This window comes from Muntiacus reevesi, chromosome 11 (assembly GCF_963930625.1).
Source record: "Muntiacus reevesi chromosome 11, mMunRee1.1, whole genome shotgun sequence".
NCBI lineage: Eukaryota > Metazoa > Chordata > Mammalia > Artiodactyla > Cervidae > Muntiacus > Muntiacus reevesi.
In genome coordinates this window covers 76,419,958-76,434,122 of record NC_089259.1, presented here as the reverse complement: position 1 = coordinate 76,434,122, position 14,165 = coordinate 76,419,958, and positions in this window count along the sequence as shown.

Genomic DNA, 14,165 nt, shown 5'->3' with positions numbered 1-14,165 from the left:
CTGAAATATATCTTCTGTCAGTCTGGATTGCTTTAAGAACTAGGATTGAGTGATGAGTATGTGTGGAAAATCGAAGTAAAAGATGAAATCTGAGGGTTTTCAATGGAGGCGGTGTGAATAAAAAAATGGAGGGTAAATGCCCGAGGAGCTGTGAGGACAGGAAAGATGGGATGAATCAAACAACTGCATGTTTGCAGCAAGGAGGACGAAGAAGTCAAGATGAACTCCGTGAGGACTTCAGTTTAGTTAATGGGAAGAGTGGCAGAGACGAACAGTCAGCAGGAGAAACTGGCTTGGTGGTGAAATGTAATAAGATACGTAATATGCAATGGATGGACAAAATGTAGTCGATAAAATAATAGATAAGACAAGTATGTTTTCAGTTTCCAATGCAGCACTTGTACCTACAAAGGCATTAGTTAAGATACAGCCTTGTGGAATCTATGAAACCACACACACAAACAGAGAATGTAGATGCAGGAAAGATAGGTCTGCAGAGAAACTTGCACGCTAACATCACTTAGAGTTTAAGAAGAGTGAAGAAGGACGAACCATGATAATAGTAGCAGCCATGTTCATAATGGCACAAGGACAAATTGATGAAAAAATACAAAAAAGGAGGTTTTCACTCATGACTAAGTGAACAAAACTGGTAAGTTGAAGGAGAAAAAGAGGATAAAAGCTGAGAAAGGTATTTTCATGTGATATTTGTGGGGCCATTACTAACCTATAAAGAGGTAATTTATTTTTACCAATAGAAATGACTGTGAAAATTTAAAAGGTTATTAAAATGAGTTCAATAGGTAAGAAAATGCACACAGTACATGTGCACTATCATTATTATAAGATTGAGTATGACAGGAAGAGAGCAAGAGAATAGGCCATCTGAAAAATGTGAATCTGATAACACTGCAGAGTAGCGGGCAGGCAAGGAGGCCCCGAAAACCAAGACCGAAGAGAAATAAGAAAATAAAGTGTAGAAGGAGATTGGACGGTTGAGATTGAACTGAGGGTGATTATATAAGACTCAGAGAAGAACAGACACATAACATCAGAGCAGAAGAGAAAGAAGAAAATAAACGAAGACAAGATAAACGGCATTTCAAGGTGGAAAAAAAGGAATTTGGCAGGTTTTTTTCTAGATAGCATCTACCTTCTTATTTAAATATCAAACAAAGAGGAACTTGGTATCAAAGCTTGGGAAACTGAAGAACTAAATAATTGTTATATGGAGAAGCCACTTTTGGGGAATTTGTTAGGGAATTAACAAATAATAAGGGAACCACAGAACCGCACTGGTAAATTTATTATACTTTTCATTATGCATTTTGCTACTCTGTCTATCTCCCTTTACATGAAAGTTTTGTTTTCAGACTGTTTTATAACTTGACTAAAGTAACATAAGCACACGTGGTTTGTAAAAATCTCATCTAAAAGCACAGAGAACTTTAATAAAGAATATGAGTCTTAATTTATTCTTCTCAAAAGCAAATATTTTCAAGTAATTTTGAAGTGCTCAAACAACTTTTTCATTTCCATTTTCTGTTAATATATGTGGATTTGTAACATCACACTTTCTTTTATCTGTTCTATTTCTCAGATTATTTTATTATATCAAAATTCTTACTTCACCTGCTATGGCAACTATAGAAATTTTAAAAATCTACTTAATCTTCTATTACTTGTTTCTATAAAAGAAAATGAACTTTCCTAATGTCTGCTTTAGAAGATAAAGTCTCTGATTCTCTTTTTTTTCTGTCTTATTCCCCTTTTTCTCTCTAGTCTCTGTAGAATGTAAGTGTATGTTTATATCGGCAAGACTTCCAAAATCACTTTATGTTCTCTAAACTTAATTAAGTGTTCTATGATATGTCCATTGTTGATTCCAAAAAATAAAAGTCAGCAAGCACTATTTTCAGGAAATTAAATAAGTATCAGTCACTGTAAACCCAAGTGTCACCCTTGAATTTATGATACTTGGGTTTACACCCTGGTATAATAAGATGATAATTCTTTCAATGTCACTTCTAATATGGTCATCAAAATGTCATGTGACATGGTCAAGGTAAATTGAGTCTCATAATGGCATCCAATCAGTTGTTAAAACTGAAGCTGCATATAGGGTTATCATTACCATCTTTCTAAATTCCATATATATGTGTTAGTATACTGTAAATGAAAAAAAAAAAAACTGAAGCTGTGTTTCAGCTTGCTTTAAATTTCTATCATAACATTTTTAAAGTCTTTTGTTTGTTTTCTTCTAGAGTTTGTAGTTGCTTATTTATTTCATATTATGCTTGATTAAATAATAACTATTGTATTTTTACGGGATGTCTCATGAATTTGAGATTAATTCTGTAGAGTTTTCCTGTTAAAATTACTTTGTTCTGTTGAGTACTATTCTGACCTAAGCTGGATTGTGTGTGAGGTTTTGTTGAGAATCTACCCTCAAAAATACCCCAAGTCATCTGACTTTCTCTTGTTACTTTTATCTTCTCATTGTGCTAGAATATTGTCTCAAGCAACTTTCCAAGAAAAGGTTAATAGGACCTAAACTGTATACATCTTTGAATATCTGAAAATACCTCTACTATTCTATAATTCTTGACTAATAACTTAAATAACAAAAACTTTTGATAGAAAAATGTTTTCTTCATAACCTGGAAGATATGACCACTGCATATGTTTCTTTCTTGCTGTTTTTGTTGTTTAGTTGCTAAGTTTTGTCTGACTCTTTGTGACCCCCCTGGACTGTAGCCCACCAGGCTCCTCTGTCTTTGGGATTTCACAGGCAAGAATACTTGGAATACTGTATTGGGTTGCCATTTCCTTCTCCAGGGGATCTTCCCAACCCAGGGATCAAACCCAAGTCTCCCGCATTGCAGGAGGATTCTTTATCACTGAGCCATCAGGGGACTCTTCTTTCTTGCTACATCTAATCAAATTCCATTTATAGCAAAAACTATGGAGATTATGAAAAACACATGCAGTAAGAGATAGCCCCACATAACTCAAGTGAAAAGCTGGATTTGGGGTGTGTGTGTGCAATATTGCAGTTGATGCATGCTTTTTGTTCTTTCCTGAATGCAGTTCTCTTTCATCTTGATGATTAAGGCCTGTTTTTGTTGTGCATCTTTTTGTGTTGGCAACTCATATAGTCTCAACAGGCTTGGATGACTTTTTTCATATCTAATAAGAATCATAAATTGCCCACTTCTTTGCCTAATGAGATTTTTGGTCACTAAAGTGTGTGTATACAAAAGATTCTGTCTGAATCTAAAATCTATTTTGTGACAAGCTAGTAATTCTAGTTTATTTGATTTGACTAGGGGCACACATTGATATTACAGAGCAAAACATAATGATCAGATACTAACTACACTCAAATTAATGAGTTTTAAAAGGATTTACCTAAGCGTACTCTGGAATAACTGGTACATATAAGGATTTTATTTAGTATATGATCTGCGTTATACAGTTTATTTGCTCCATGTCCTAGAAGAAGAAAGAAACAATAGCTACATTTTTGTAACAGCTTATTCAATTTCCTTTTATTTGCCTTTAATAACACATTTCTAGGCAAAAATAAATATGCACAGCAACAGCTGTTACTAGTTTCTAGCCTATGTATTGCTAATGTTATTGCTGTTGTAACTTAGGAAAATTTCTGAATGGGATGTAAGAGAAAGAATTTGTGCTGTCAGGCCTTCAATAAATTATATATGCACCAATCTCAATGTGAAGTGGGCTATCAGACTAGAGAGATTCGACGAGATACCAAAGGGAAGTGACTGAGAGCAAAGGTTTAGCAATTTGTTTAAAAAGTAATTTATTATTGGCGCCATGCCATCTTTGAAAATCTTTCCCCAGGCAATAAACATTAGAAATTTTATTATCATTGCCCCAGACTTCAGCTTCTTTGGGAATCAGATAGCTTGTCTGGTTGTAGCCTAGGGCAGCCTTCCTAGTTTCCTCCAGGAAAAGTGACCCTGGTTAGAAATAAAAGTCATGAGGTTAATCTGGTGCTTGGCATTGCTTTCCCCAAGAGAGCCTAAGTCTTAAATCAAATTGTATTTTTTTTCCATTATTCATCTTCCTCATTAAAATTCTTTGCATTAAAACCTTTCAAATTATAGCATAATCTGACCCATGTTTTCTGAGTGAGATTCTGGGCATTTATGTTGTGACATCCTTTGTTATAGATCCTTTGGGAGTTTAATCAGAATAAGATACGTTTTCCATCTCATTAGCACCTCTTAGTGATGAGATCTACCGCAGGTTAGTCAGATAGTCAGAGATGTCCTATATGTACTTAACACTATCTTATTAATATTAATATGAATAAGAAGGCTCCATTCTTTTAGTTGACATTTTCTTGACAAGTACTATCATTGCAGTAACACCCTTACTTTAAAAATACCCTGTTCAACAGAGCATTGGGTAGTGGCTCAGATGATAAAGAATTCCGCTTGCAACACAAAGAGACCCAGATTTGATTCCCGGGTTGGGAGAAACCCCCGGAGAAAGGAATGGCAACCCACTCCAGTATTCTTGCCTGGAGAATTCCATGGACAGAGGAGCCTGGTGGGCTACAGTCCACGGGGTCACAAAGCCTTGGATATGACTGAGCAACTAACTCGCACACACACAACAGAGCATCACAAGGAAATAAACAACAAGTCTACAAATATTTCATTTATTTGAAGAAAATAATCTCTTTTCTTAGATACAGGTTTGTAATTGTAGAAGACTGATCCAACTACACAACAGAAACTATACAACCTTGTACTGAAAGTTTATTTTCATGTGTTATATTATCCATGTTGCTTCATTATGCTTCAGAAAGACAGTACAAAAGAAAAATGCATAGTAATTTGGATGAGAAGTGAGATTTTTTTCCCCAGAAGAAAAGAAAGTATGACGAGAGGAAAAGTACATAACAGTTGTATAATGTTTGGTCTTGTCTGATAGAACTTTCACATGCGTTTAGTCTTTTGAGTGTGTATCAGAGTAAGCTTGGCAAAACCAAAATTACTCTGGTTGATTTTGTTAGAGATAGATTTAATATAGCTAATCAAAAAATTGTACAACAACCAGAAGAGCTGAGGAAGCGAAGGCCAGCTCTTCCTTTCAGGAAATCAGGAATTACAGGGAACACATCTGATGATCCTATTCTGCAGCACTCAAGTTCCGGAGAAACTGGGAAACTGGAACAAATGATCACTGATGAACTCAGCTACCTGAGAGATCAGTTACATGACCTTCCAGGGTTAGCTAAGATGGGAAAGTGTTACTCACTCAGTTGTGCCCCACGCACTGCAACCAGACAGTAGCCCACCAGGCTCTTCTGTCCATGGGATTCTCCAGGCAAGAATTCTGGAGTGGGCTGCCATTTCCTTCTCCAGGGGATCTTCCCAACCTAGGGAAGACCGTAGGTCAAACGTGCGTCTCCTGAATTGATGGAATAAGCCCACTACATATCAAAATGCTGGGTAAATAGAAAAAGCAACTGTTAATACCAGAGGACTTTGACCAGGAAGCAAAATCAAGTTGATTGGGAAGTGAAGACAAAATATGAAGAAGTAACCTGCATGGGGTGAGTGCCTTGGGGAAGTTATGTTTGGTTTTTCTGTTCTAATTTCTCTTCCGACATGGACCTGAGGATGAGACCCAAACAGGGTTGCAGAGGCAGCAAAAGTCCTGAGTGGTCTTGTTTTTTTGGACACAGAGTCAAGAATAAGAGCCACTGTGAGCAAGAGAGTATAGGGCATCTTTCCCATCACACCCCCCACCTTTTTGTTCTCCTAGTTCTGGCCCAAGTATGGTCTGAGTCACTGAGTTGAGCAAATAAAGAATTTTGTCTCTATGGCCTGATGTTCAAGATGATATTTAAACTGAGGCCTATGGGAGTAAGATGGGGAGGAAGCTGACTCATGAGGATGTGCTGTACTCAGCCATGTCCAACTCTTTTGCAACCCCATGGACTGTAGCCAGCCAGGCTCCTCTGTCCATTGAATTTTCCAGGCAAGAATACTGGAATGGGTTGTCATTTCCTACTCCAGGGGTATCTTCCTTACCCAGGGATTGAGCCCGTGTTGCCTGCATTGCATGGTAATTCTTTACCACCGTGCTACCTGGGAAGACCCTCATGAGGATAATTGAAAAGATAAAGTTATAAATAAAAGCTGATATGGCTGGATCTCAGTGGAGCGGTATAAGGTGAGATTGAAAATAAAATCAGAGGTCAAAGGATGTCCAGATTCGAAGGTCAAGTCAAAAACAATAGCAGTCTTTTATTAGGGTAATTATTATGTTCAATATTATAATTGCTTACATAGTTAACTCTAATTTCTCAAGAACTCTATGAAGATGTATTTTCACTATTAGCATTCTCATTTCAAAGATAAGCAAACTAAGAGCAAAGAGGTTACATCCTGAAATTCATATAAATTACAGCTAGCAAGAGCCAGGAATACAATCCATGCAGGATTCTGGGGAAAAAAAACAACAACTCAGTTTTTGTTCTCAGTATAATAAAAGGTGATGACAGAGTTCTAGGCAGTGAAGTAATAAGTGTGCTTTAGCTTTTTAAAATATATTTCTGGTTATTATGCAGTAAGTGCATTAAAACCATGCAAGAATGAAATGGGAAACCAATAAACCAGATAAGAGATAGTGGTTGATCAAAATAGAGGGTCAGCGTTGAAAACACTGAGAAACAGATGATTCAAGAAACATGTTTTAAGTAGAATCAATCCAACTTGCTAGTGAATCAGATAGGTGTGCAAGCATCCAGGACAATTCCCAGGTGTCTTGCTTGAGCAAGTAGTTGAAAAGATATGGCTTATACTGGAAATGGGAAAACCTAGACTAAAGACAAGCTAGTTTATGATGATAAACGTAAGAGACAACTATGACATTTCCATGTAATATTCAAATAAGTCTTATATATATATACTTATATATATATACTTATATAATAAGTATGCATCTGAGAAAACACATAAGAGCTGCAGATGTAAGTATAGCATAAGGAAGTACTGATGACATATAAACCAACAAGAAGGAACTGGACCTGAGGAAAGAGGCAGAATGTTAATTTTTAAAAAGTCAAGCCCTACTAACTCCTACATTTAGAAGATGGTAAAGGAGGCATTCCTGACCACAGAGTATTCTGGTTTTTCTTCTCTCTCTTAATATTTACCCCGCACGCTTCCTGATATTTAATCTAGTAATGCGATGCTCTCAGGCTATTTCCGTGCTTATAAATCAGTCCCAGAGAACAATGGTCATGGTTGATCAATGTTCCTTAGAAGTTGGATGAAACATTTAAGCAACCAGTGAATAATATCCCCCTAGAATACCGCTAGAGTCCATTGCTTCACGACCTTGGTTTTGCACTTCTTCTACAGAAGAGTCTGTTCCCATATAAAAAGGAGTGAGAACCAAGAAACTGGTAAATCAAGGGGAGACCTCTAGCTGGCTGCTGTGTTTGTATGTACTTTGTTGTGGAAATGCTGGGCCTTTTGGTCTTTAATCTTATTCTGCCAGGCTGACAGCTTTGAAATTGCTGCTGAAAAGTTCAGGGAAAGAGATAAATCAGGATATCATCTGCATAAAAAAAGACGATGCATCATCAAGGTAAATAAGATAACCAAATGAAGCAGGGAAAGCTTTCCTGGGTAGGCCTAACAGTAAGACTAGGGAATTCAGGAAAGTTAAAGAAACAAAAGCCGTTATAAAATAATGTGCAGTTTCATCATGGAAATAGGAGGCACATTCACACACGTGCTTCAGAATTCTTTCAAAGGGTCACGATACTCTGAGTCTGAAATTACAGTTAAGGAATAAACAAAAATAAAAATAACAGACATATAGTGAAAAGGTCAGCATAATAAACATAATGAGCTTCTCTTTCGTATAAGAAATCTTCTTAGGATCGAATTAAATTTGGCATTTAAATCATAATTTCATCTGTCTGATCCCAAAGTCTAAATGAATCCAATTTAAGGGATACAATATGACACACAAATTGGAACTATCACACTATAATATGTAGTAACGTCTTTGTTTAAAAATAGGGTAGGTTTGAAAAAAGGAAGAAACATGAGTAATTGTCTAAAGACAAGGAGGCTCCTGCATTATTGAGAGGATAAGAAACCACTATAATCTCTCCCAACTGAAAAAGTGGAGAAGCAAAGGCTCTCAAAGACAGCAGGCTCTCTTATGAGCTATCCATATTGAAAACAGGTCTTGACAGTATTAATAGTTTATTGCTGTTACTCTTGTACTTTTGGGTTAAAAAAAAAAAAAAGAGGCACTGTAGGAATTTCAGCATATACTATAGAACCCGAAATAGGCAGATCAGAATCAATGGATGATTCAATGTCAGAAGAAAAGATGATGGTGGTCAGAGGTAGCCAACTGCAAATGTTCTCAATTTTCTAATTCAAAAAGTCGATTCAAATGGTTGAACTTCGGTACAGTGCACTATACATGAGAGATAAATTAAGACTGAAAATACTATTTTCAGTGACTTTCACTTTGCTTTTTTAAAGGAAAATTATACACCTGTTACAAAAACAAAACATCTGTTTGGGGAATGTCACAGAGCAATAACAGTTGATGAGAAGAGCTATAAAACAAGAACAAAACAAGAGTGCCACTGGGCAAAAGGTGTCAGCATGAAGTAAGATAGGCTCTAAGACCATTTTCTCAACCATCTCTTGAACATGAATGAATCTTAAAACTGCCAAGAAATGCAGCTGTGAGGCAATGCTAATATTCAGACAACTCATTAATACTATAGTGAAGACAAATTGAATTTGAAGAAAACAGCCAGTGTGCTTTTCTGGGAAAGTGATGGAGGTAATATTTGGGTGGCACCAAATTTCAGGAAAGCATGAAATTCTGCAAAATGTAGTCAGAAGTCTGCTAAAAATTTAGACTTAAATTCTCAGGTGGCTCAGTGGTAAAGAATCTGCTTCCTACTGCAAGAGACACAGGCTTGATCCCTGGGTCAAGGAAGATCCCCTGGAGAAGGAAATGGCAACCTATTCCAGTATTCTTGCTTGGGAAATACCACGGACAGAGTAGCCTGGTGGGCTACATTCCATGCGGTTGTAAAAGAGTAGGACATGACTTGGTTACTAAACAACAACAGTGTTTATTTTTTATCCTTTCCCATACCCATGCTTGTTTTATTCTGTAGACTTGCACTATGATACAGATAATTCAAGTTTTCCAACATGCCATCACGAACCAGAGCATTCATCTTTCATTTCCTTCTACTACTTATCTATCTCCATCCTCTCACCCATCGACACAAATGTTAAAGCTTTGTCCCCTTCTATCTCATCCCCTCTGAGCCCATTCTCTTTCTATCAATATATAATTGAAATTCAGCCTGTTGAGCACAAATTTTAGAACCCCCAAATTGAATTCAATTCTCAACTCTGTAGAAATAAACTCTCATACAAGTCACAAAGCCTCTGCTCATTTATTTCCTATGTTGTTAAGTGAAAGGAATAATAACATGAACATCAAAGAGTTGCAGTAAAGATGAAATAAAAAATGGATACAAAAAGTAGTGTTTTGCATATGAATGTCATCATTGGTAAGCTGTTAACAAACTCAGGCAGGGATGACCATGAGGAATGATCCTAATCCAAACATTTCAGATGTAGTTCTGTAACATGGAAGAGTCCATTTTGACTCTTCCATGGTGGATTTCTTCCTTTGACTGGTTTTGTTATTATCATCACACATAATGGCCTGCCTCAGAATCCTGCCCCTCTGCCTGCTCGTCAAGCTCCAGTGCCTCTGTTCAGGACCCTGTCCACCTGTAGATGGCAGGAGGGGTGAAATTAACACATACTCTGCCTGGTACTTGCTATCTAGGAGATACTTGCAAGATTAAAGAGACTTTTTACTTGCAAGATTAGATAGACATTTTACTTTGTTTCCTCACCTCCTTCTATCTCTGATCCATAAAAGAACCTGGTATTGAGACACTGATGAGATGATTACTTTGAGACATTAGTCTGCCATCTTCTCAGTCAGCAGGTTTTCTGAATAAAGCCCTATTCCTTGCCTCAATACCTCATCACTCGGATTCATTGGTCTATTGTGTGGTGAGCAGAGAGAGCTTGGACTTGGTAACAGTACCTAGTTTATAAAGGGAATTCCTGTGAATTTCCAGAATGTACATGCAGGATTTGGGAGAAATCTTCAGTGTTAGGCAAGATGCACTAAACTTCCAGTTTAATGGCTGGAAACAAGATGAGATCATGGATCTCTTTTACTTATCATACCCAGCTTCCTTTCAATATTTGATAAATAAAACGTGATTAGTTAAAAGAGAAATCAACACAGATAATCTTCCAAAAACTCTGGTTTTGAAAAAGTGCAAAATGAAGGAAAAACTGGCAGATGTCATGTCATTTTTAGAGAAATATAATCTTAAAAATATCCCTCCAGAGAAGGTCTCAGAGCTAGGGTCAGGAGTTTTAAAGAAGCTAGAGTTTCCTGTACAACAGTGGTTCTTAACCCAAGTGATTCTAACACCTCCCACATTCCTCATCCAAAGTGTTTGGCAATGTCTGCAAACATTTTTGCTTGTCACAACTGAGTAGAGACTAAGGATGCTGCTAAACATTTTTAAATGCCCAGAATAGCTCTTCAAAACCAAGAATTTCCTAACAGAAAATGTCAAGAGTCCAAGATTGAGCAATTCTGTGATGGACAATTGTAGAATTGTACAAATTCATCATGCCCCCAAATCAAGAAGAAAAAATCAAAAACAATATACCAGATTTTGAGTATGCTCAGAAAATAACTTTTAAATACAAAATAAAGATCATTTTATTCTAAGGAACATTCATATAGTATTTCATCACACTGGGGTTAGTCATTCAGTCATGTCCAACTCTTTGCAACCATGTGGATTGTAGCCTACCAGGCTCCTCAGTCAATGGAATTTTCCAGGCAAGAATACTGGATTGGGTTGCCATTTGCTCCTCTGAAGGATCTTCTTGACCCAGGGATCAAACCCGCATATCCAGTGTCTTCTGCACTTCAGGAAGATTCTTTACCCACTGAACCATTGGGGAAGCCCTTAAAACACCTCTAATGAGTATGAGTGCTTTGGTTTTAACTTGATCTCAGTTAAAAAATCCATTTTGCCAATTATAAGCTTTTTACTTTGGACACATGCACAAAAATCTCTAACCCTACTTTCCTCATCTCTGAAAATGGATATTGCAGTGCTTCCATTTCATCAATGAAACACAGAATAACTTGGATAAAATGCATAACCAACTTATTTTAAATGGATAAATTTCTGCCATGCAATGGGAGGAGTGTCCTGTCTTGTACAAGCTCTAAGGGGAACTTCAGTTAATCACATCTTCTATAATCACGTTCCCATGAGAGGAGGTGAAAAGTATGTTGTGCTTTTAAGCAACAGAATAGGTCACTACCATGATTATGTCTCATTATAAGGCACCATCTTAGTAGCCTGGAGACGGGGATGCTCTCGCTGTCCTTGAAGAAGTTAATAGCCATGTTGTAACCCACTATGGACAGGGCTACAATGGTGGGACATGAGGGTCTCTCATCGATGATTAGTAAGAAATGAAGACCTTCAGTCATGCAGCCCAAAGGAAATACATTCTGCCAGTGACCTGACTGATTCTGGAAGTGGACTCTTCCCTGGCATGCCTCTGAATGAGAACACAGCCTGATTTCCATGTAGGTAGACCCTGGATAGAGAACTGAGGTAAGCTTTGTCTGGATCCTGACCCGCAGATTGTGAAATCATAAATGTGTGCCATGCAAACCCACTAAGTCTGGGGTAATTTGATATGCAACAGTAGAAATCTAATATAGAAGGACTGGCCAAAACTACAAACAGAAATCCTAAAGTGAGAGTAAAAGCTTGCATTGTTCTTTAGTAAGTTGTGTCCAACTCTTTGGCCACTCTGTGGGCTGTAGCCTGGGAGGCTTCTCTGTCCGTGGGATTTCTCAGACAGGAATACTGGAGTGGACTGCTGTTTCCTTCTCCAGGGCTTCCTCCCCAAACAGAGACCTAACCTATGTCTCCTGCACTGGCAGGCAGATTCTTTACCGCTGACACACCAGGGAAGCCCAAAAGCTTGGATATTTAAAGCATATAGAAGTACAAATAAAGCTAGGACCTGAAGGGGTTCTATGGGTCATGAATTCAAGCTAGTTGGACATGATAGTTCTATCTCATATCCCTACTGTCTGATTTAGCACACACACACACACATACATATATACACACACCAGCTATTGAAAATATTTTATAATTATTTTACTAAAAAATTTGCAACTAGAGTTACAGCATCTATGTTTTCATAAAAGTCTCCTATATCTTATGGAGATAAATGAGTGCTAATTAAGCCAATTTACTAAGCAGGAACTATTTTAATTGGGACTACTCCTACAACATATTATCATGCCAGTAATTTGGATGCTTTATGTGAATATTTCAAAATTACTAATGTCTTAATAAACATTATAAGCCCATGAACTTCAACATGAAAGATTATGATGCATTCATTCATTGACAAAACCTAATATTGAATTCAATGGGATTAGAAAACACCGTCTTACAGTTAAATAATGTTGAAGTCAAGATCAAGTTTTATAGGAGGGCTTGTCTATATTATGCCCTACATTTTTCATTGAGAAATGGAAGGGATATTTTAACTAACTCAGGAAATATATCATTTAAGGAACTATATGTAAGTATAAAATGAAGTCATTTAATCTGATAATGGGAGAAAAAATGTGAAGCAGCATTAGATTTCTGCAGATTGTAAAAATAAGCAATATGTAAGAGAAAATTGGAACAAAATGAAAAAAGAGGCTTTTTTGAGGAATAGCAGAGGATTCTTCCCTCTGAATCTACTCATATTCTCTGCTTGCTTCTTTCATCATAGGTAAGTCCAAAGAGGATTTCAAATGGCTACTGCTGACATTAGTCACCTAAGAAACACACATCTCTCAGGACTTTGCATCCTGATTGCAGCTAGTGATAAAACAACTTGTGGAAACACTTATACTAAGTGGCCTGTTGAGCACAAATGTCTCAGGCTGATATTTTTTATGTCATGGTGAACACTTTTTTGATATTACAATTAAAACACACAGATAAATAAATAAAGAGAAATACCTCCCTAACAATTTTTGACCAGATGAGGTAATGACAGCCAAAAGGATTGGGTCTGAAATGAACTTGGGAAAATGAGTAAATCTGAATCAATGGTAGTTTCCTAGTCTATAAAATGCAATAATGTGTATGTATTTATTGTGAGAGTTAATGTAGATCATGATGACAAAAGTGTAATATCTTACAAATGGAAGGTAACTTGAAGTATCACTGTTGCTGGGTGTAACTTATCCCGTGTCTAAAAAATCAGGGTCATTATTTACTTCAACACAAATGGCAGCCACCAGAGCAGTTTTGCCATGGACCCCGTCTTGATTGGCTCTCAACAAAATCTGGTTTTAAGGAGAGACTTCCCTGGTGGTCAGTGATTAAGACTCTGTGCTTCCACAGCAGGGGACACAGGTTTGATCGCTGGTGGGGGAATCAAGATGTTGCAAGGCTCAACTAAAAAAATAAAATGTTTTAAAAAAATATTTCTATTCCATTAAAGATGCCAAAATTGTGGATGAGCAGAAAAGGTTGCATGTCTTCTTCCAACTCAGTGATATGACATGAAAGTTCTTCCTACAACAAATCCTCACAGCATAGAATCAAAAGGAAGACCCAAGATGGTATTAATATTACTTTGGAGGTCTCTGTGGACTAGAAAATTCATTATAAAGCAAGTGATTGAAAAGTAAAGCCTACTATCAATAATAGTCACAATCCTCTGAACTGTCCCAATGACACTGACCCAACCTCCCAGGTGAGTGCCAGGTTTGGAAAAACCATTTTCTCCCTTCTTTACAAACATGAGAAAAGCAGAGGGTCAGATGACACAGAGACTCTTATTATTGCCCCAAAATTCTAAAAATGAAAAAGTGTAACAACAACAAATTTTAGGGACAAGTGAGTTTTCTATTAGGGAGGGTGTTTCAAATGGTCATGGTATTAGCGGTATTAGCCATCTACCAATACATTAACTTCC